This window comes from Trachurus japonicus, chromosome 24, assembly GCF_045865225.1.
Source record: "Trachurus japonicus isolate A0001 chromosome 24, Traja_1.0".
NCBI classification, from domain to species: Eukaryota; Metazoa; Chordata; class Actinopteri; order Carangiformes; family Carangidae; genus Trachurus; species Trachurus japonicus.
The window spans coordinates 17,009,722-17,030,646 of NC_140930.1; the positions used below are offsets into that span (position 1 = coordinate 17,009,722).

At 40.3% G+C, this 20,925-nt stretch overlaps 1 protein-coding gene across 1 annotated transcript in view; it reads left to right on the top strand.

Moving 5' to 3' along the window:
* Positions 1 to 10,908: 10,908 nt before the first annotated feature.
* Positions 10,909 to 20,925, top strand: part of LOC146961771 (tyrosine-protein phosphatase non-receptor type 14-like) — a 38,796-nt gene continuing 28,779 nt past the window's right edge. Inside the window, exon 1 of the mRNA XM_085771454.1 lies at positions 10,909 to 11,350. The gene's annotated coding sequence lies outside the window, so the exon portion shown is untranslated. The remainder of the gene's footprint in view (positions 11,351 to 20,925) is intronic.

The following is a 20,925-nucleotide window of genomic DNA, read 5'->3' on the forward strand; positions in this document are numbered from 1 at the left end:
AATGTCATTTTCTTATATAAAATATTAATGGCACACACATTTTACCACTAAATATCATGTTTGGATATCTTAGTCTTGGTTTAACAGGGATTATGTGGATCACAAAAACACACACCTATGGTAAAATACAGTATTTTAAAGCACAGAGGTATTAGGTTAAAGATGTGGATAATAAATATGATTTATAACTTGAATACGGACACTGAACTGGGAGTAATTTCCTCTTATCCCACTCAGAGACAAGTGCCACAGCCCCCACAAGATAACCCACTTAACCTCTGTGTGGCCTTCCTAACTTGGTGATGTCTTTGCTCTGCACAGCTCCTGATGGTGAATTTGAGTCATTCCTTGATATGAATACTGCGAACAAGGAGAATATGCATGCTAAGCCACCTCTTCAATAGATTAAAAAAGGTTAAAAACAAATGGAGATGATGCATTCAAGCAGCACTTAGGAATGGAACTCATTTTCCTGTTGATGTTGAACTTCCTCCGCTTAATAATAATGCAACCCCCAGGCATGAGGCTGTGCAGGCTGTGAATCACTGCCTAATAAAGTCTCTGCCATTTAACCAGCTGCCATTTATACAAGTATTATCATCACATCAATCTGCACGGCTTTTATGCAGACTGTATTTAAAAAGAGAAGATTGATATTTTCTCAACCAGTCATTTTTTTCTCTCCACACCTCTCATACATGGATGGAAAATCACATACGTCTCAATGGCCAAACAAGGCAAATACTGAATCAGATTTGAGCGCGTTTACATACAAGTGTTTCACTCAGCTTTTGAAATGTTGAAATGTGATGCCATAGAGTAAGACACTGAGTCCCGCTATCTCTAATGTGTTTGTTATCAAATATAATATTATATTTGCCAGTTATTGTTTTTTGTCAGTTGTGTTTACCAGCCAGTTGTAAACACATTTAACATTAGTTTACCACTATGATGCTCATGATTTTTTGAGAATAGCTTATGCACCATATTTCAAAATGGCTCAAATACAATTGATATTCACAACATATTGTATATGCTGCACTGTGAGTTTCATAGAAGTTTCTCACCAATGTAGGTCGGACAATAAAATTTACTTCTTATTTTTGTGAATGACTGTCTGGTTAGAGAAGTTTATTAAGAAAATTTAACCATGGTAAAGGAAGTGTTTGGTGTTTGACTGTGGTCTTGGACTACATTAGTTTTTAATTATCTTTACCTGGACTGGCAATTGAGTAGATTTGTTTATGTACAGCCTGCATGAATAATGTAATGTGTCCTTAGTGTGGTATTAAAGCTTCATACTGTTTTTTGGTCATTGGTTTAGCACACAACACAAGGTTCAGATAATTATTTCCTCCTAAATGGTGAGGATATGTTGCCTCAATAAGCCTGTGAATATTCTCATTTGTCCAGGTCATCGTTATCCCCAAAGAAATTGAAATCAAAAGCAACTGGACTTGGTTATTTGTCTAGGAAGACGTTTGACCTCTCATCCAAGACCAGTGGACCAGTCCCAGCCTGGTCAGATGCGTACATGAACTGATGAAGACTCTTGGATGAGAGGTGAAACGTCTTCCTAGACAAATAACCAAGTCCAGCTGCATTTGATTTCAATTTCTTTGGGGGTTGCCTCAATATTGACAAGAACTTGACCTTATTTATTACTTAACAGCACCACTTGATGTTCACACAAAACAGGTTTACCAGCAGGTCAAAGAAGTTTAGAGGGTGCGCTCAACCTCAGACATCAAACCAACCAAATTCTTTTCGGATATTTGTGTAGAAGTTACAACCCCACATTCTGAGGAGCATACTGTTTCACTGATGCTCATATGACCAGTGCTTGGTACAAAGACCCCACACAGCCGCAAAGAGGAGAACAGCATGTGAGCTGTACTGCAAACTGCTCCTCTGGTGACAGCAGATGCCTGAGAAGCCAGCTCAGCAGACAAATGGGGAGTGAGAAATTTGACCCAAGGTTTGTGGTATATTCCTCAGAGGAAGGGTCCCAGTACTGGTCCATGGGGCACTGCAGTGGGGAGGAAATGGGAAGATGCTTGTCTTTGCCATAATACGCTGCGTCCAGACAGCAGGTTGCAGTGGCTCACTGTGTGAAGCTTAACATTTATAATGTGAGCTATTTTTATCTGCAAAACTGTTAACTTTTATCAACTCCTCATGTTTTGTATGTAAAATATGAATTTTTAAAGGGCATTTCCAGTCGTAATCAATGTTCACCTCAGATATCAGGTCACCTATGATCAGTTCAGTTTCATACCATCCATACTCCCAACTGCAGCGTGTGGACGTTTATATTCGTTTTTGTTCAAGAATCTGTCATTTTTTCAATATTCATTAACGGGCTCCGGACTAATTTCAAAATTGTTCCGTGGTTGCAAGTAACGTCCTTTTGACCATCATTTAAATTTTAAATTTTGATTTACAATTAAATTAAATCAAAATTCAGACTTACCGCGGCTTCCGCATTGTTCCTTTCCGGGTCAGAGAACAAAGGCCTCAGAGTCCCTCTACTGTTGTGTTCTCTGACCCGGAAAGGAACAATGTGGAAGTCGCGGTAAATCCGAATTTTGATTTTAGTATGGATCTTATGAAATGAACTGATCATAGGTGACCTAATATCTGAGTTAAACATTGATTACGACTGGAAATGCCTTTTAACGTCACTGGTATAAAGTCGCAACAACAGTGATGCTACAAGAAGTGAGGGCACTTTCTTTACATCAATCCATTAGCTATATAAAGCTTGTCCATGCAGGGTCAGTGGAGGCAATCTCGGCTGACCTAGGGCAATGGCAGGCTATTTGCCAGTTAACCTTTGAATTATTGGCAGAATCTGGAGGAAACTGACCCAAGCTCAAACCCCGGTTGATCTTCTACTTCTTGCTGTAAAGTGACGGAATGAAGACAATAATCATGTACTTCCCATATTGTTATGTATTACTTCAAACATACACCATCTAACTTCCTGCACTGCACTGGAAAAAAAGATCATGGATCAATGGAGCTTTCAACTTTTCAACAACCTGATTGTACCAACTAGCAATAATGGGTGGATTTACTGCAACCTGGTGACATCCCATGGGACACACTCCAATTAGGGTAATAACGCTTTCTCCTCCAGGGTATGAATAACGCTCTGTGTCATGACATCCTGATCATGAATCCATGCATGGGATCTTCTGTGAATCCTCATTTGTTCTGTTGTCCATGACCCAAACACTGACCATCATCTACTGTACCACCAGTGTTACGTGTTTTTTAATTCATCTTGAAAGAGACAAGGACATCTTCAGGTATACATCGCAGCTGTACAAATATGAATAGTAGGGATAAGTGGTGTAGACTCCAGAGTAGCTGAGATCATCCTGCCCAGTCTTTGGTTCCTTTAGTCTGCGGGTCATTCCAAAAAATTCAATCCAGTCTAATCCAATATACTTTCATTGTCCCTGTGGGGAAAGTTGTTTTCGACTCAGTCTGTCCATCAGCAGTTCCACAGTAAACATCAAAAACGAAACATGCACACTTACATACACATCTGCTGACACATGATCACCCCCACCGTCACCCATAACTACGAATTGCACAAATAGCATATTGCACAACCCTTATTTCACAGCCAAATAGCCTTCAGTTGGAGATGAGAAGTTGATGGTGAATGTTTATACCAGATGAGCCTGTATTTAGGGACCTTATACATCTTCTACCAGAAGGTAGGTTGTTGTTTCTAGATGTAACCAACAAAATATATAAAATCAAGCTGTATGTAGGAGTAGAAAAAAAGATAGTGTCACTCTGTCCTTGTTTTATTGCACTATACTCAGAGATATTTGGTGTGTGTGACTTATATAATAAGTGAATCATACAAATGTCATTTCCACCTTTTCACTGTTTAGTCAGTATGCATGCAGGCATCTTCTATTTGTGATGTTCTCTGTTTCTTTCCCAGTGCACACAAGCCTAGTCATAGTGAGACTGAGGTTGTCAGTCTTATAATGGGTCACCTAAGCTTAGGAAACTGTACCTGTAACCTTTTACAAAGCAATTACAGACATCATGTGAAGTTTTTGGAGCTTTTCTCATTAGCCAGAGCAAACCATTACAAGCGCTCGGTGTCAGGTTATGCAAGAGTGTGTCATGAATAGGTTGACGTCACTTCAAAAATACTGCCGGAGTGAGGAGGAATGTCCCATTTGGCAAATATGAGTTGCCTTGATTCCTCTTTTATGTTGTAGGAGGACGAGAGAATAGATGAATGCAAAAAAAACATGTTTACATGCTGCAATAGCTTGTAAAATGTCAGATCTTTTTGAAAAGCGCCATTTTCTCCAACTGTTCTCTGGGGTCAGGTGGTTTCTTTGACAGTCATCACCTTGGAAAAGCATTTTTGAATGGGTTATTATGTGTGGGAGACACTGGCTTAGTCTGGGTATAAAGAACAAAAACAAAGAGAGAGAGGTGTGTGTTTTCAGAGGGATCTGTGTCCATGCTCCTAGAATCTATTTCTGGTGATATTTTAGGGCACTCGAACCCCACCAATGGTTCAACACATTTCAACACATCGCCCACACATTATTTGTCCCAGGATCAAGTTTTTCATACTGTCAAATCCCAAAACATGAGCTTCAGAGAAGGGGTGCTCTGGCTTCAAGCCAGACATGAGAACGCCTCAGGCAAACCCACGGACCCTGCTTCACCACTCACCAAACACTTTACAGGTATTACTGTTACTATTTATCTATTCTATAGGGTCCCAGAGTATCAAACCACTAGGGAATCATAGTTTTTAGTTTTAGATGATCACGACACTCCACAAACCTTTACACATTTTACCTTTCTATTGTTTTACCTCCACATTTTAACTCCAACAGGTGCTGATATTAGGCTACTCATAATTCATTTGTAGTGTATTATCCACCTGAACATCCTTGTTTTAATATCTTGTATTGTTTTATGTTCTTCTTTGTGTGTGTGCTTTTTGTGCAACTGCTTAATGTATTTCATATCTTGCTTAAGAAGTCCTCCTGTCCAGGGATACATGACATGGTGTTTTCGTTGGCCTAAAGGTCAAGGGGTAGGTCAAGGGTCATTCACCCTCTGGATATAGGGGCTCTACTCTGTCTAGAGAAGGTGGAGTCAGAAAATTGATATAGAGTTATATAGAGTTTTGAACACTGTTCTTCTTCTTGTAAATAAACTCTTTTTGAATACAAGTGAAGATATACCACACATTGTTTTACTCATGTCACATTCTCACTTGTAAAGAATTTATGCTAATCAGCCTGTTGTTTGCCATAGCATGTCGTGCTCTATGTAATTAAAGCAGAAGTAAGTGATCCAGTTGTTTTGGCTAACTTCTTGTCAGCCGATGGAGTTAGCAGTCCCCGCCCTCGTCATGGATCTATTGGTCCTCGTCCCTACGTCACCACATTCACGCGCATCCCTTGGCTGCACACACAGAGAGGACCGCCCTTTTATGCCGTTCTCTCTCCTCATTGGATAAAGGTTGTAGGGTACAAGGAAAGTTTTCTCCTCGGCTTACAGCAGAGCAGAGTGACTGACAGACCCGTGTTTTGGACCAAACACTCCTAAGTGATTGCCGTCGGAAGATATAACTATTTAAGACTTATATTAACACAATATTCCGCTTACTTCTGCTTTAAGTAAAATGAGTATGGACCAGAGCAACAGGGAATCCAATGCATGTAATTACCTTCACGTAATAAAAGTGTGCAATGGTTGTTGGTTTTGATATTTGACTGTTTTCTCTAGATCATTGAGGTAATGTGCATTTGTTTTGTTTTTTTACTCTGCAGCCACAGACGAAGGATGTGTTTCTGGCTCTCTGGTAAAGTTTTTAACCCTTGGATGCATAAGTGGGGTCAAAAATGACCCCAGGGGTTGTTATTCTTCAAATTCTTTGAAATTAAAAGTATTTATATTTTCATATTCCAGGTATTCCTCATAAAACATGTTTGTGACATGAGGCCATTTGTATTTTTAAAAAAGATTTCATTAATTTAAAAAAATTGCATTTTTTGTATCACTACTCCACTCTTCCATAAGCGGGGTCAAAAATGACCCCAAGCATTTCCTATGGAATCTCCAAGGAACCTTTGATTCTTATCAACATTGACTGTCAGTATACTGTTACTGTCCCACTAGTCTCGCTCACCAGACCCTCCTCCAGAGAAGAAGGGTCTGGCCTTGCCCGACAAATGATCCTGCTGCACACAGTGAGAAGAGAGAAGATGTTTGTGTGTTTACATGTGTGTGGACAGTGTTATGGTCCCCAGATCTACTGAATGTTCTCTGTTCGTCCTCCATAGTTAAACAGACAGACGGACACACAAACAATGGATTTTGACATTTTTTGATACCTGATTGATTGTTTTGTGATCAATGTGAATAAAAAGTGATAAATGAACATGTCAAAAATGAAATCACTCTTTTGTTGACCAATTAAAGACATTTATTGCAAACACGCATTGATTCTAATTGGGGTCATTTTTGACCCCACTCATGGAAGAGTGTGTAGGTACTGGTTGCTCATGCATCCAAGGGTTAACAAAGGACTTCAACATTTGGTACAGGAATAATGGAACACACATGTGTACAGCAATGTGAATAAACAGATTATACACAATCAGCACACAGTAGGGAATTTGGAGGCTTGAGGCCTCACGGTGGTTACCTGCTTTGCATGGTTGGTTATTAGTTAGTTGATGACATAGAAGAAGATTAACAGTGACATCACCTGCTCATGTATATGAGTGAAACCTAGCGTCCCACGTTTGAGACCAACTGCCTTTGATAGATTTATTATGCATCAAGCAGAGTGCCGCTCAGAAAGGCAAAGATGAGTTTACGTCAATTAATCATCAATCATAATCTGATCTTTGCTGGACTAATTCAACAAGCTAACTTACATCTGACATACAATAAAATAGGTGGTGAGTAAATGGGGCATTAACAGTTAAAATACAGCTGCTGCTCATGTTGATTTTTTAAAAATTTATTTCATTTTCAGTCTTGGTAGGGTTTTATTTTCTTCAATTCTACATAAGAAACTTAAAGGTCCCAAAAAACAAGACTTTCATGCCTTTAAAATAAAAATAAAAAAATAAAAAAATAAATAACATCTGTTATAATTATAATCAATTAATGATAATAAAATTATATTAATACTCTAAAAGTATCAAAGCATTCAATATGCACAGAAATACACACAAGCTGTAAATTCTGACCTTTCTGTTCAGGAATGTTAAAGGTGCATACTCCCATTTGACATCTATTTCTGCCAGACGTTTATACCCTCTCACTCATATCACATTTACCCTGCTATTTCGGTAGAATTTGCTTTTCTTGTTCAGCTGTCCACAATGTGACTAAGTCTTATTTATTTTCAAAGTAGAGAAACTTTTATACAAACATAGCTGCTGTCAAAATCAGATGCAGAGCCAGGGTATATTGATGCAGATGTTTTCTTTGCGAAAAAAAATATATGAACGTACATCTGGAAACTCCCTTTTCCTTTGGACCTCCACACAAACAGCTGCTTCTTTTTATTCTTGCTCAGTTGTTGTCACATAATGTTCCACATGTGACTTATATTCATGAAAAAGATCACACTGAATGTAATGGGCCACATCCACAGTTGGAACAATTTTTGGAACAGTGCCACTGGCTAAGAAGCCATCATTTGTGGTTTTAATTTTTTTTTAATCCGTTATGATGTATTTTTAAGAGTCTTTTCCCATCTTCTTTATCCAATCCAATCCAATCCAATCTTCTGGATCTTCTTTATCATACACTGTAGTCTCTAAGAATAAAATAAATTGGCTGCTTTCCTAAACGTTTATCTGGGTTGGGCCTTGTGTCTCTCAGTCTCCATTATATCTGGTTTATTCATATTGGTGTATAATGTTGAAAATACAAAGAAATGAAACTTAATTTATCATACCTTGAGTTTTACCAAACTACCAGCACAGTGCAGAAAAGATATGTGCCAAAACAAAACAGAAAACTTATGGAAACTGAATCAATAAAGTCTGAGACTGCCCCCAAGTGTCCATTGACTGAAAAATGTTCAAAAATCAAAAATCAAATAAAACCATATGATCTCAGTCTATCACTGCCTTCAAAGTATAGAACATAATGTCACTGAACCTGATACTCTCCTGACTCTCACTTCAGTTTATGACACATAGCATGAGGGAGAACCACTCGAGTCCTGATGGGAATGTGAAACCAAGGTTGATGTCAGTGAAGCAGAGCATAATTCACTGCAGATAGTCTCAAGGCAGCAGCGCCAGCGCTTTACTCTCCTACAGCATCTCCCACAGGACAACTCAGGAAGCACAGTCCGAGGACCTCATCCAAAATCTTTTAATAGAAAATAAAAAGCATATTGTTTCCCTTGGATCGGACTTCAAACCGCTGCTCAGGCTTGATAGCTGAGACACATCCTGGTCTTTTTAAATGCATGTTAGAAACCTTTTGCACAAATGGTCTTTGTGATGTTTGATTAACTCCAGGGTCTACACACAGTGGTGGAGTGTGTTGCTATTTCCTTTTTTTGTTGGGTCTACGTTGCTTGAACTGGGCCAAGACAATTAATGGTCTTATAGGGATTTCCCAGAATTGTCTTTGAACAACCAGCACGTTTGTGAGATTTGAAACTGGAAATTTTATGTGTACAAAGACACAGAGACACAGTAGCAGCATTTTGCATGGGTGTGTGCGTGTGCGCTTTAAACCTATAAGTACTCAAACACATTAACACACATAAACACTTTTTTTTTACGTGCTTCTTTGAAATAATTATTGCTGCTGTTGTAAATTGCAGTTTGGCCACAAGAGGTTGCAGTTTGGCCACAAATAAAGCAGCCTCTGCTGAGAGTTGAGTCTGTCTCCTTTTTCACTCATGCAATGCTTAGTCTTAAACATTAAAGTTAGCCATAAATAAATACATAGAAAATAACAAAATATTTTGGTAGTGGAATATGTGTGGAACATGTATTCACATTTCCATTATGTGTACAATAGTTGAAGCCGAATAAAAGCCAAACTTAAACAGGATCTGAATTACTCAATTTTCTGTCATACATCGCTCAGCCCCACACTCAACTATTGCTATAACGCCCCTATTTTAATTAACCCACAAAGGCTCATAAGATAACTCCCCCCATTTTTGTGCTTTTCACTCTCCTGTGGTACCATTAAAGCTTTCTGTGATCTCCTTGTAGGATACAGTGACTAATCACTCGCTGTGAAGTTTAAAAATGATTACTCTGATCACTATGGACCTTATTCACAAAGGCAGATGACAGCACCACAACAAACATGTGAAGGTGCTTATTAAATTGCATAAAATATGTGGAATAATGTGTTTAAAGGTGACGGATCATAAATACAACATGTGAAACAAACATTTTAGTGGTAAGCCGGTGCATATTCTCATTTGCCCAGGTCATAGTATTTCAAAGGAGGTTAAATCGAAAGCAACTGGACTTAAAAAAAAAAAAATTTTTAGTGGTAAATAAAAATATGGAGCTATACGACTGCTATTCTAGGAATATTAAACATTTGTTGCATCTAAAATACTATTTATGACACTGAAATTTGCCATTTCCTATGAGACAATATTTCTTTTACAATCAGCTGTAGGTTCATTTTAAACATAAGACTTTTTTTTAAAGCAATAATATAAGAAAAATACATAAATACATTTGTAATATGCTTTAGGACAAACTCACATCTTATATTCAAGTGAAGTAGGCCTATACTACATTATAGTGTGAAATGATGTCCAGTTGTAAAGCCCAAAGTCTACATGTTGTAAAAATGTAGTTTATGCAAATAAATGACCCCACTGACGCTGTAACTCATCCTCGGCCAAAAGGCAACAAGGGGTGACATAAATATGTGAGGGGAGCTTCTTTGTTTAGTCACCTCTGTGGCCCCTGGAAAACCATTAAACGAGGAGGACTTCTCCCAGGAGCCCGGCATTCCTCAGATTCCTCCGGTCTGATGTCAGAGCAGAGGGGACGGCACTCCGGAGGCATCTGGAGCCGCTGCTGCCTTCACGGTCCAAACCTAGGCTGCGACCTTTGAGCTCTACTGGCCTGTGTAGGAGAAATGTTATGATATCAGAAATGTTTCACAAAGATACCTTCAAATTAATGTGTATCCTGCTTTCTCTTGACCACAAGGTGACATATTTGGGGCTTTAAAAGCAAAACAAAAAAACAAAAAACAAACAAACAAACAATTCACCTAGAAGCTGCACTTCACACCTGCCATTTGTTCCCATGCAGCCAAAAGAAAACAATGTCTGCTTGCAAGCACTGCAAGTTGTGTATGTTTACCAGCAGCAGTGGTGATTATAGATTAGTTACTTAAGGCTTAAGATAATGCAGTGACACCATAATTCTCACTGAAAGGCTTGTAATGGGGTTTTACTAGAGCATTTTAATGTTACATGTAGTGTATAGATATCATTCAAGTTCAAGCTAATATGTAGCCTGCCAGTGTGTAAACACTTTCACTTTCACTTTCTATTGTCCTATGCTGTGTGGTCTACAAGTACGCTAGTGAAATGTACTATAACAGAACTATTAAGTTAAGTTTAAGGAGTGAAATAGGCAACCTATGAGTAAAGCATATTCTAGTGAAAAAAAAATCTGATTATCCAATAATAATAAATAATAATAATTATAATGATTATGATCATAATCATCATAATATATAGTAATGTGTAACTTTTTTTTTTTTTAATCCTTTTCAATGCTTTCCACTTCAGATTGTAAGTCTTTATTCCAACGTTTTCTGCAGCCTTTGAACGCATCATGTGCTCCTCTCTCTCCCTGTCGTGAACGCCTCCATTGGACTAGAGGGACCACTACTATAAACATACCAAGAGTCCCAGGGAGAGAAGAAGACCACGTCGTTGTTGTCCACTGCCAAGTTGGAGAAGTGTCGTGGCTGTTTTCTTTCCCTCCTCTATGCTCCCGAAAAACTTTTTCTTAAAAAAAAAAAAAAAAAACGACTGAGAAAAAACTTGACGCCGAATCAGCCTCAGGACCAACTCTCCGGACTGACTTTGCGACTGCATTTTGCGACCTTTCTTTTTTTTCTCTCCCTTTCTTTCTAAAAAGTTTGCGCTCATATGACCCAAGAGACTGTCGAGACTTGGGCTTTCCACGCAGGATTTTAACGCTGTTAGAAAGGCCACATGAGGAATATGTGTTTGCTGTGAGGTTCAACGCCGTTAAGAGCTGAGTCGGAGTTTCTGTGGAGCAGAAAACGGCATGTAAGCGCAGGATTAAGGGTGAGTTGTCTTGGTGGAGGGGAAAAAAAAGTTTTCCTCTGCTCGATTTTCTCCAAACGCACCACGGCAGCCCTTTTTTTTTTAAAACAAGTAGTGGGACCACACATTTAAACCTATGAATGAGCAGAACTGAAATGCAAAATGTAGGCCAAACGGCTTTGGCCACGTAGGGCAGGAGACCCCAAATATTTTCATGCCAAACCCACCTCACCCCTCCTCCTCCTCCCCCCCCCCCCTGCTCATAAACATAAATTAGAAATACAGACAGAGCCTCAAACCTCTTTTCTACATTTGATAAGATGTGGGCAAGTGCTGGGTGTGATTTGCAGACCTTATTAACCTCTTCATGGCTGGATAGAAGGAAGAAGACTGAGATTTTAACACGTGAAGTCTGCAGAGTTAATGAGGGAATAGTGATATTATATTTCATAAATGCACTTATGGTAGGGAGTCCCCTGTAGGGCCAAGTTTGGGCCTTCTTTCAGTCAAATGGGCCCATGCTAGTAGAATATTTACATCCTGGTCAGTTATTACACATGCAGATGACATGAATACACTGAAAACAACTTGTAATGTGTGTTGTTGCACTGGAAAGTCAACCAGGTCAAAAGTGGAGGGCAGGATTAGAGCTGTATGCACTGATTACAGTTCTACATGATGCCTGAAAACACACTTTGGATGACACGGTGTGTTTGTGTATGAGCCTTTTCCATAGCTGTTTGTCCTGCCATCACTCACACCCCTGCATGCACACTTAACATGCACACATGTTTGTTTGAGAGTGTGTAAAAGATGTGTTTGGACATGCACCCTGGACTACAGTAACAAAAAAAAAGAGGGGGGGGGATTCTGCAAAGGCAAATATAGCATAGCTGCAGGAGGCGTAGGCCATACACACACACACACACACACACACACACACACACACATGCACGCACATACACATCTGGCTGCCTTTATAAGCTCAAAGGCATGCTGTGTAAATTATATGGTGCCAGTGCAAGTGGCTTGGGGAGTACACAGCAGTTTAAAACCCTGGTGCAGAATTGAAAAGAGCCAAAGTCAAAGCAGTATCCTCATCACCTCATGGTGTGTCAGAGCAGAGACCCATGAGGGCAGAGCGGTGCAATAACCAGTATTATGTTTGTGGTTATTTCCATAGAGCCCAGTTGCCATTTTTGTCACTCCGTTTCCTGCCGTCACATGTAAAAACAAAAGGAAAGTTGCAGAAATGCCAAGGCAAAGTCCCAGAGGCATGTTTTGTCTAAGGTCAGCATGGTAAGAATATAATAGGTGTTTACTGCATAATAGGAGCCTGCATGTAAAAGGAAAAGTGGCTATTGTTTGTGTAGCCAGTGGTCATTTGAGTCTAAAGGCCATTTGATTACTATGTGGGACGAAAATACCCGTCATTTTGGTCAAGCGTTCATGCCGAGGCTCAGGAAGAGAGCGAGGGAGGAAACATAGACAGCAGCAGCAGCAGCGGCAGCAGTTATTGTTGTTATTGTTGTCGCAGGTTAACTGAGGAAAAATGCACAGAATTCCCTCAAATTCAGCACAACTGCTGGCGATCTCTTTCTCTTGTCTTGACTTGAAATGCATTTATAATGAGCTCACCAACCATATCAAGTTGTTATGTAAAACGTATCTGTGGGATTGGCGTGAGAGAGCAAAAAGTACCAATAAAATCAAATTATTATAAATTTGTCACACTTGATATCATATCTAATCAACTTTATGTGGTTTTGCAGTTAATCCACAGAAAATAATCAGCATTAGTTTTGATAATCAGTGCATGACAACAGCAAAAGAAAAAGTCAAACGTTAGGTGTTTCCTGTGATTAAATGTCCTAATCTTGAGTTTTAGGAAGCCAGTTGTTAAACTGGTGTGTGTGACTGGTGTGTGTGGTGAGTGTATTCACACTGGCACAGATCAGATGCTTTTGTCAGAAGAAGTATGAGCAGTGCTCTGTGGCAGCCCGGTAGACAACAACAGAGCAGGGCAGCGTGCCGCGACCTGCCCAACTCTCCCACACTCCACCTTAGGCATCTTCCAGGTGCTGCGAATGAGTTGTCAATCACCGCTAGGTCCCGCCCCCTCCTCCTTTTCAACAGGTCTGCCCCCTATCTCTCCCTCTGATCGACTCAAAATTGTATAGAAGTTGGAACATGAGTGTGACTTTGTTTTTCTTTCTTTCCAATGATCCATATATGGTCTCAAGTTTTTTTAAGTGACTTAAGTGCGGAAGTGTGTGTGTGTGTGTGTGATAATAAGGAAGCACCAAGCTGAAAAGATTTCCATTTGATGTCGGGTTTAAAACGTGTGAACTTTCCTTCCCTCGCAGCCATTCTGTGTGTTAGATACAGCCGGATGTAAACAGTAGTGAACCCTTGTGCTGCTGCTTTCATTGGCTTGTAAAGCCGCTGCTGCTCAAGTCCCTGTTAGTGTCGGAGCCTGAGGGCTCAGCTGTGAGAAAACACTCAGTGGCTTTTTGATGATTGAGCATGTGTGTGTGTGTGTGTGTAACTGTATTTGTGTGCATGGTTATGTGTGAGTGTGGTTCCCAGGAGCAGAAGGAGGAGGGGGTGTGGGGGCGTGTAGGGGTGGAAAATGTGAGCAGCACCGTGGTTTTGGCTGGAACAGACGCGGTGGCTGATGGTCGACGGCCCCATCGTGTCTCTGTTGTTGAGGTGGAGAGCCGCCGCTATCAGTCTCACCATCAATGTTTACTCACTCCTTCCCTCCACACACACACACACACACACACACACACACACACACACCCCCACCTTCTCTTCTCTCGACCAACTGTACCAACATGATAAGAGACGGGCTCCTCTTCCTCCTTTCTGCCCCTGTTCTCATGTCCTCACTTTATCTGAAGCCTTTATTTTCCCATTGGGATGCTGGGAATCACCCACGCTTTGTATGCATTCAGAGGACACACATTCACACACATTGTATACACACACCACAAGCACACACACACTGCACCTCCCACTATTCCTCCCCGGTCATATCTCCGAACTCTACCCTGCCTCCATGACATCAATCTCCAGATGTCACCGCCGCGGGATGACTCGGCAGAGCAGCGTCATTGTTGGGTTTGGAAAACCAGTCTCTGGTCAGTGTAAAAGCTGGATCCCTCTTTGATCCTCCCCCCTCTTCATGTTCTACTGACACTGTTTAGATGGCCGTGCCAGCCTGAAACACTGGGCATTCCCTATCTATTACTGTCAACTGTGGCACAGCGCTCCAGCCTGTGAGCACAGATCTCAGTTTTGTTTCCTGCTGGTTGTAGTTTTGACAAAGTCCGCACCTTATTTTACACAGAACAGATGGAGTTTGTCTGGTTGCTGATATGTATTCTATATTTTATCTTATAGCAGTATCTTTGTAGACTTGATTTATAGGGATTTTGTCTAGTGTGGCAGTCGACACTATCGTCAGTGCCCAGACAAACACTGAAATGTGGCTGGTTGCATCTTATTGCATTAGATGGTGCAAGGAAATTATAGCACATGTCTCAGCATCAGGATTTTAGGTTATATTACCATCTTGGGTCTTTTCAGAACAAATGTAAATATAATAGAATAAAACATTTAAATATGGCCTGATGTTGCATTATTACGGTCTTACAGTGTAAGATTTTCAAACTAAAGCCAGCGACTATATAAACATCCTGTCTTTCCTGAGCACATGTACAGCCAATAGATTTATCAGTGTCTGAATTCTGTTTAATGTTTGCGTGGAGCTTTCACCTTAAGATGAACCTCTGCATCTGTGAAAAGGTGTGTGTGTGTGTGTGTGATAGAGATGGAGACAGAGATGAGAAGACTGTGTGTTTTTGTGATTGTGTAGTTACAGGCTCCTTCGCTGTCTGGATGTCACCTCAGTGTGAACAGTCTGTGTTTGTCACTATCGCTGTGTTCTCATATAATAGAAAGAATGTGCGCGTGCGTGAAAGTGTATGTGTGCATGTGTGTGTGTGTGTGTGTGTGTGTCAGAGATGGGGTTCGAGGAGAAAAAAAAGAGAGCTGGAAAGTGAAAAAGCAGATGCGCTTGTTCGAAACACTGTCTGGCCGCCTGGCTCCACCATCTGTTGCAGCTGCTGAATGTTTGTGTGTGAGTGACTGTGTGTGTGTGCATGTGCATGCAGGGGGAGTGTGTCTGTTTGCAACATGTACAGTATGTGGGTCGGTGACAAAGAAGGGTTGGCAATTGGCAAAATGAGCAATTCAGAAATATCTTAAAATGTAGTTTTAAAAGCATACATCAGATTTGTTAAAATGCACATTTTATATATTATTGGTTATATTGGTTTTATGATAACTGCAACACAGGTAAGACTGAATGCCCCTGAATGACAAATGGTGTAACCACAAAAGAAGTGTACTTAAAAATATACTTTCTTCTGAAAACATTAAATTGAAAATTATTTTGCTGTATCTCTGTATTTAAATTTTAATGCATTTTAGCAACACTGAGCAGGACATAAGCTAAAAACACTGCTTTTTTTTTCTCCAAATAATGTGACAAATTATGTAAAATTAGCTAAGAAACATAGCATTGCATTGCAAAAGCAAATTACATTTATCCCACATTTGAGTCTAGATTTATTTTCCTGTATATTATAATCAGATTTTTATGAAAAAGTACCAGTTACACCATTTGACAATGGGTTGCATCACGTCACTGACCCGTTGTGGCGTGAACACAAATGTGGAGTCCTGCATGAAGGGAATAGGGATGCGCACATACACATGCAAACACAGGAGCAAAAACACACATGCATAGACAATCCCACGGATCAGACAGAAACGCACAAGGTCTGAGTGTTAGATAACACAAACAGCTGTGGTGGTGTGTCCTGTTGTCCTTTAGGCGCTGGGGGGAACAACTTCTATGCATGTAAAAAGTGTGTGCCTGTGCTTTTTTCAGATTGCAAATACTAAAGTGTGTGTTTTACTGCCCAGTGACTTGGACAGTCTGATCCAGGGTCTGCTGTTACTCAGACAGGCTTTGGCTGTGTGTGTGTGTGTGTGTGTGTGTGTGTGTGTGTGTGTGTGTGTGTGTGTGTGTGTGTGTGTGTGTCCAGGAATGTGTGTGGACTTCAGAGCCGTGTTTCCCCAAAACATTTCACCACTGAGCTCCGTGGTAAGCCAGAGGGGCACAAGAGGATCAAAGTCCTAAGAAGATTTTGGAAATATCAGACCAGATCTGGCTGTTTTGGTGCAGACATCGGTGTAATAGTATTTGCAAAGTCTGTTTGTCAGATCAGACAGTTCGGCAAGCGACAAAGTTCTCAGACACATTCAGGAGAAAAATAATTTGAATCAAATGATCTGCCTTCCTTGTGTGACTGCTGACTGTGTAAACCAACAGGTAATTCAATAATGGATTTATCTTACGTCCTTTATCTAGCAAGATGCCAGGCATTCTCCAGTTCCTGTTGCGTCAACCTGACGAGTAACTGTTTAGTAACTCTGTTTTATACAATTATAAACAGAACATTTGTCGGGTTTAGGCACAAAAAGGGATTTTAATATTTTTCTAAATGAATCATACAGAACTGAATTGACATCTACTCTATTACAGTATATTAACTTTTAAAGTTAAAATCTTTGACTTATTGAGCTTTTTGAAATTATGATACACATCTTTTTGTCTCACTTTTTGTAAACTACTGTATTTGATTGATTAAGAAAACAATTATTCAGAGAGATTGTGAAGTGAATTTGAAGCAGTCATGACGTCCAATTAGGCCTACATGTTCTTTCCTGACCATATTCCTGCTGGTTCTAAGGGTCGGCCAATGGAAAGGGATATCATAATAGTATTCCATGTGGATGCTGTCCTGTAAGTCCTTTTGACGGTCCTATCATTTTGCCATCTGTGTTGCGACTGCTGGCTGACCAGCTGATGTGATGTGTGTGATCTGTTTTCTTAAACCCCTGGACAGAACAAAGTAAACACTGCGGGATTGCTCAGAGGCTTCTTTCAGCCTTTGGGGAGGTTTAGGACAATGATATTCGGTCCCACCCACTATAAATCAAAATGTAATCTGTCTTCTTTCCTGTCACTTTCTAAACAAACATTATGCAGCCATGGGGGATTCAGGCCTTCTACCTACAGGTATATGAAGTCCTGATCAGTGGTTTTCATGGTTTTCAAAGCAAACATGATAGAAATGAGAATCAGAAGATGATGATTATCAGGAAGAGATGAAGTATGACATTTAAAATGCTGATGCTCTATGTTTTCTGAAGCCCTAGAGCTCCCTGAGTGTTCCCCACCGGTGCACCCCCAGTATTTGATCCGGACCTGGTTTAGGTTCGTAGACCAAACTGTAAAAAGAGTACACCGGAGGAAGGGGCAGTTACGAGCTGTGAAGCACTTAACCCGTTTGTTTTGCTACAGCGTTCATGTGTAACGGGAGGGGAGGGACCGGGGAGGAGGGTGGGGGGGGGGGGGGGGGTCGGTGTTGGTATTTCAGACAGACAAGCAACAGAGATTAGATTGATTGAGTTACACACGCTACACTTGCGTCCTCGGCTCTCGGCAGCCTAATGGGTCTTAGCAGTGGGCGACAAAGTGCTGTTTTGTTCCTGCCATTGTGCTGCATGTGAATGGAACAAAGCGCCAGCATCAGCCGCTGCGCTCCTGAGCAGACGCTTGGAAGTAGTTGTGTTTACAGCTTGTCTTTTTTGACATTTCTGTGGAACAGAAGTAAAAAGTGAAAAAATAATGTCACTTTCTGGGATGTTTGTTCTGCAGATGTTCAACAGTCTGGTTGAGTTTTTGTCGTGTAATGCTATGTCTGAGTGTAGTGTGATGGTTTGGTTGTAATTGTCAGGTGGCCCCTGTGTGCTGAATATACATCAGCAAAAAACATCCCAGTCTCTGAGGGGGAGAAACCTCTGTCAGCATTGTTTTGTATATTTATCTGCTTTTTTCAGCTTATCAGCTGGCTAAACCTTGCCCCACCATGTTTCTGTCGAGCTTTACATTCTTGGACTTACTCACTTGAAATGCAGTGTAGGTTTTTAACACAGTTGGTCCCAAAGGTTTGGTCTTGCAGTGTTGTTTTTCCCAGTGAAGAGAAAACGGTGCCTGGTGGATGCTATTAGCTGGGGCTAACTAGCTAATTAAGCTAACGTGTGTCCCATGAGTTGGTTTAAAACAAAGTGGTGCACTGACTTTTTCTTGTTTACAGCTGATTCGTTTTAACAACACAAATCCTTTAAACTACATTTGGTAACACACATGGTCTATTGCTAAAAATATTGAGGCTAAAGCTGTCCCAGACAGAGAGTCAGCTTCTTCTCTTAATTATCCATGAAGAACATTGAAACAAAGAAAAATCATTGGGCTTTTTCTTTGCTGTGTAAAGTAAGACATAGTTATACAGGTATGATAAGATATAATGCACAGACACGGTCATTTTGTCAACTGAGCAGACGGCATAATCACACACCGAACATGCTTCTACAACAGCTTTTTCCCAGCCACAGTGAGACTCATGGCAAACACAGACATCACTGCCACTTTTGCACTTTAATGGACCTTACATACATATTCATATTTCTGTGTATATAATATATTTTGGCAGCTTTATCTGTGTTTTATTCTTCAATGCCATTTATCTATGTTATTTATTGATGTTATCTTTATCTTTTTTGCCTTAACTTATCCCTTTCAAATTCTTTCTTAACTCTTGTAACTCCTGGGGGGACTCTGCACAAAAATTCCTATTGTACCCAGCTTGTCTGTGCACAAAATGGCAAAATAAAGTTATTTAATCTTGTTTGAAAAAGCCCAATAAAGTTGGTAACATTGGCCTAAATTAGCAGCATCTTAGCTTCGAAATATTACACAGTTACACATCTAGTCATCTTCTTGTTTTTATAACATAACCATCCAGTCAACCCAGGTAGTCCAAGTGTCCAGATAGATAGATAGATAGATAGATAGATAGATAGATAGATAGATAGATAGATAGATAGATAGATAGATAGATAGATAGATAGATATTTTAATAATCTGTTTGCTAGTAACTCTTGCTTATGAGGCTATAGTTAGATGGATGTGCTATTGATTGTAGTTTACATAAGAGCGGAGACAAACACTCATAGGCCTGCTCATGTATTGTTGGCCGTTGAAGGCAGACTGTAAAACACTTAAACGCTCCTCAGATGATTCATTTTGAGTCAGTCAAAGGCATTTCAGATCACCATCTAGCCTACACAAATTACAAGATACTGGGAATAATCAGTCAGCCATGTTTGTTTTCAATTTGTCATGTTGAGGGCTCGTGCTTACGCACAAGCACAAAAATGCTTGATAAAGAGGAATCTTTCATCAGGCTGACAGGAAACACAGCACTGTTTGCCTGTCTAATGCTGTGGGGGAGAGCGCACACACACACTCACACACACATGCACAGTTTTATTAATGTGTTCAGTTAAAGGTATGCAGGTCCCTGAGGTCAGGCTAATCTCATCTAATTTGCTTTTCACCTTTCATGAATCTATTCAGCTCCTGCACACTGAAGATCTTTTATCTTGATTGATTTATAGAAAATGCTTCATGTCATCACACAATACATCGACAAACAGCTGAAAAAATACATCCACTCAGCGCTGTGTGTTTTAACATCCCACATCCCACAAGATAAAAGCTCCATTTTTTTTTCTTGTCACCTTTTTGCCCTTTGCCACACCAGTTTGGGGGAAAAAAAGAAGAAAAAAAAACACAACAAAAGATGGGAATGGTTAGGCCTACATATATATTTAGCCAAAGCTCACTACCCTGAAAAAGAAAAACAACCCTCATCCCTCAGTTTTCCCTCTCGTTCTCTCCACGCCACAAAATTACAACGTGCAAATTCATAAACATATATGCTGTTTTTGCATGCTGGAAATAAACATGATGGTCGGGAGAGAATGTTGCGTTTTTTTTTCTTCTTTCTTTTTCTTTTTCGTTTTTTTTTTCTTCTTGCATGGAGGAGTGGGTTTGGTCCCGAGCTATTGTCTGTCTGTCTGTCTGGTTTTACTCAACCACACACTCCCAAACCATGCCACTGATTACTAGTTTAGAGTTGCACTAACTGCTGTCTGGTCCTTTGGCTAACCTCTAAAGAACCTGGTGGGTGTGTGTGTGATCTTGTGTATGTGTTGGTGTGTTGTGCGGTCTGCTGTCTTCATGCATGTCTATGTTTGTACACTACACAGTGAAAGTATGCGCCTCTTTTTATTTGTGTCCTCGTGTGTTTATCTGTGTCTGTGCGCTTGTTGACAAGGATCTTGCTGGGAACCTGATGTGAGCTTGGGAACGTTTCACGAGGATTTTTTTTTTAGGGGACGTTTTACCGTCAACTTGTGACGTCACTTCCCCTAAAGCCAGAATCTGGATGGGAGGAGGGGGGAGGGATCCTGTGGTTCAGGTCAGGTGACGGCTGGGGTCACGGTGGCCGCATACTCCGAGGAAAAGCTGATTTACTCACTCATTGTAGCCTAATTATTCACTTTTCTGTGGCTTTTCTTGCGTGTGTGCGTTGACATAAATGCCCAAT